Raw genomic sequence first — 4414 nt, 5'->3', positions numbered from 1 at the left:
GTACAATAGCTACCTGTTACGATATTATATCAGCTGGTACATAGCTCATGTCTATATTATATCAGGTGTACAAAGCTAACTGTCTAATATTATATTCATTGTACAATACTACCTGTCTACATTATATCATGTGTACAATAAGCTAGCCTGTCTATATATATCAGGTGTACAAATGTTTACCTGTCTATATGTGATATCATGTGTACATAGCTACCTCTATATTATTTAATGTGTACCATAGCTACCTGTCTATTATTATATCATGATGTACCATCAGCTACCTGTCTATATAATACTCAGTGCTGTACAATAGCTACCTGTCTATATTATATTCAGGTGTCAATAGACTAACTGTTCCTATATTATATGCAGGTGTAAATAGCTTCCTGTCTGATTTATATATCATGTAATAACAATACTACCTGTCTCAATATACTATATCAGGTCTACAATAGCTACCTGTCTATATTATATCAGGTGCTACACTAGTTACCTGATCTATTATACTTGATCAGGTTGTGCATAGCTACCATGTCTATATATATATCAGTGTACCAATAGTTACCTGTCTATATATATTATGTGTTATCAATAGTACCTGTCTATATTATATCAGGTGTACAATAGCTACTGTCTACTAATTATAATCATGTGTACAATAGCCACCTGTCTATATTATATCATGTGTACAATAGCTACCTGTCTATATTATATCAGGTAACGTACCTTCGTCGGTGCCGACTCTACGGAAGCTGGGAATATTTGTCGCTGACAGTCACCAGGAGATGAGAACGACTATGGCAAGCACGACCGAGCACGGCGTTCGTTGCAACACGAATCCCGATCAGCAGAATGCGCGCCGATTTCGTACAACTTTATCCGGAAAAACGTATGCGATGCTAAAGACGACGACGACCGAACGACGACGATGATGATGATGACAATGACGACGACGATGACCACTCGTCGGTCACGGTGCTCAGCGCACGCACGCCCGCTCGTCGTCCGTCATCTGTAACCGTCGGCAGAAGACTAGCGACGCGCACGAAGGCGCGAGCTGTGCTGATGGGCGCGCGCAAGCATCAGCTTATATATACTGCAGCAGCAGCAGCAGCGGCAGCAACAGCAGCAGCGGCAGCACGCCAGCAGTGCAGATTAGGAATAGTAGCAGCAGCAGCAGTAGCAGTAGCAACGAGGCAGCGCAGCAGTAAGCAGATAGCAGCACAGTAGCAGCAGGCAGTAGCAGTAGTATAGTATCAAGCAGCAGCACAGCAGCAGCAGGCAGTACAGCATAGCCAGCACAGTAGAGCAGCAGTATAGCAGTCAGTCAGCAGGCAGATAGTAGCAGTCATAGCCAGCAGAGCAAAGCAGCAGCACAGCAACAAGCAGCAGCAGCGGCAGTAGTAGCAGTACCACACGCAAGCAGCGCAGCAGCAAGTCGGCAAGCAATTCAGCTCGCAAGCAGCAGAAGTAGATAGAGTAAGCCAGGCAGCCAGCAGCAGCGGGCCAGTAGCACAGTAGCAGCAGCAGTATAGCGATAGTAGCAGCAAGCACAGTAAGGCAGCGGCCAGCAGCAACAACAAAGCAGCCAGCAGTCAGCAGTTGTAGCAGTACAGTCAGCAATCAGCCAGCGCAGCAGCAGTTTAGCACGCAGATAGCAGTAACAGCAGCAGCAGTATAGTATAAGCCAGCAGCAGCCAGCTAAGCGTAGTAGTATCAGTTAGCAAGCAGTTTAGGCATGTAGTAGCAGCAAAGCGGCAGCAGCGAGTCAGCAGCAGCCAAGATGCACCGTAGCAGTCAGCAGCCAGACAGGCAGCAGCACACAACAGTATGCAGTACAGCAGCACCACCACACCACCAGCCGCAGCAGCAGTAGTAGTCAGTTATCCGTAGCAGCAGCAGCACAGCAAGCAGCGCAGCAGACAGCAGCTAGCGCAGCAGTAGCAGACATCAGCAGTTCGCAGGCAGCTAGCAGTAGCAGCAGCAGAGCAGCAGCAGCCAGCAGCAGCAGCAGCACGTCGGCAAGCAGCAGCAGATGCAGCCAGCAGGTCATAGCAGCAACGCAGCACAAGTCAGCAGCCTGCAGCAGCAGACAGCAGTCAAGCAGCAGTACGCAGCAGCAGCAGCAGTAGCAGCAGCAGCAGCAGCATACTAGCAGCAGCAAGCAGCAGCAGCAGCTCAGTAGAGCAGTCAGCAGCGATGCAGCGCCGTGTAGATAGCCAGCAGTAGCAGCAGCAGCAAACAGTAGCAGTAGCAGCAGCACCACCCACCACCACGCAGCGCCAGCACAGTAGTATGTATCAGTAGGCAGCAGCGCAAGGCAGCCATAGTGTAGGCAGACAGCAGCAGCCAGCAGCAGTAAGCCATAGCAGCAGCAGCAGCAGCAGCAGCAGCAATTAGCAGTAGCAGTAGTAGCAGCAGCAGCAGCCAGCAGTAGTAGCAGTAGCAGCAGGCAGTAGCAGCACGCACAAGCAGCAGCGAGCAGCAGGCAGCAAGCAGCAGCAGTAGTAGCAGTGATCTATTAGCGAGCGTTTGTCAGCGTGCAGCGGTACGGTCCGCAGAGATTCCTGCTGACGGAATCTGCTGCTGCAGGGATGATAGGTTTTCGATCGTGCGGCAAAAAGCGCGAGTCGCCGGCAGCCGGACGCTAATATACACGCCACGTCACGGCCATGATGCTGATGCTAATGCTGCCAATGATGTTGATGATGACGCTGCCGCTGCTGCTGCTGCAGCTGTTGATAATGATGATGATGATGATGATGATGATGCAGATGCTGCTGCTGATAATGATGCTGATGCTGATGCCGCTGCTGCTGCTACTGCTACTGCTGATGATGATACTGCTGCTGCTGCCGATAATGATGATGATGATGATGATGATGATGCTGATGCTGCTGCTGATAATGATGCTAATGCTGATGCCGCTGCTGCTGCTACTGCTACTGATGATGATGATACTGCTGCTGCTGCTGCTGATAATGATGCTGCAGCTGATGATAATGCTGCTGCTGATGCTGCTGCTGCTGCTGCTGCTGCTGCTGCTGCTGCGGCTTAAATAGAGCTTACTGCAGGCGCGTTCACTGTCAACCACACCTGACCCTTATAACATCTGTAACAGCTGTAACAGTTGTAACAGCTGTAACACCTGTAACACTTATAACACTTATAACATCGGTAACACCTGTAAATCTTATAACATCTGTAACAGCTGTAACACCTGTAACACTTATAACACTTATAACATCTGTAACACCTGTAAATATTATAACAGCTGTAACACTTATAACACTTATAACACTTATAACATCTGTAACACCTGTAACACTTATAACACTTATAACAGCTGTAACACCTGTAAATCTTATAACAGCTGTAACACTTATAACACTTATAACATCTGTAACACCTGTAACATATGTAACACATGTAACACATGTAACACCTGTAACACATGTACCACATGTAACACATGTAACACATGTAACACATGTAACACATGTAACACCTGTAACACTTATAACAGCTGTAACACCTGTAACACATGTAACACCTGTAACACATGTAACACCTGTAACACATGTAACACCTGTAACACATGTAACACATGTAACACATATAACACATGTAACACATGTAACACATGTAACACATGTAACACATGTAACACATGTAACACCTGTAACACATGTAACACATGTAACACATGCAACGCATGTAACACATGTAACACAGGTAACACCTGTAACACATGTAACACATGTAACACATGTAACACATGTAACACCTGTAACACCTGAAACACATGAAACACCGGTAACACATGTAACATATGTAACACCTGAAACATATGAAACACCTGTAACACATGTAACCCATGTAACACATGTAACACATGTAACACCTGTAACACTTGTAACACATGTAAAACCTATAGCACTGGAACACATGTACTAGGCCACGCACCTTGAACGACATGCGATATCTATTCAGCACGAGTCAGTATCGCGTGGATGCGTGCGCGACTGTTAACGGTTGTATCACGCTATATGCCGCTAACCCGCCTAGTAGCACGCGCGCACGTGCCGGCGTCTGTGTCTGTGTGACGCATGCGCTTGCAGCGCCCCCACAGTGCGCAGCTGCGGTGTCGCAGCGAGGGAGCGAGCAGTGAAGGTGGAGGACTAACAACCGATCTCTGATTCTCTGTTGCTAAACACGCACGGGTACGCGCGCATGCAGACGCGTGAACGAACATTCACGCACGCGTGGCCTTGCACGCACGTGTGGCCGTGCACGCACGCATGGCCCGTGTATGTATGCGTGGCCGTGCACGCACGCATGGCCCGTGTATGTATGCGTGGCCGTGCACGCACGCATGGCCCGTGTATGTATGCGTGGCCGTGCACGCACGCGT

Source organism: Priapulus caudatus, unplaced genomic scaffold, assembly GCF_000485595.1.
Source record: "Priapulus caudatus unplaced genomic scaffold, Priapulus_caudatus-5.0.1 Scaffold1326, whole genome shotgun sequence".
Taxonomy (NCBI): domain Eukaryota; kingdom Metazoa; phylum Priapulida; class Priapulimorpha; order Priapulimorphida; family Priapulidae; genus Priapulus; species Priapulus caudatus.
The sequence above is the reverse complement of the archived record's forward strand: the minus strand, read 5'-3'. Positions refer to the sequence as shown.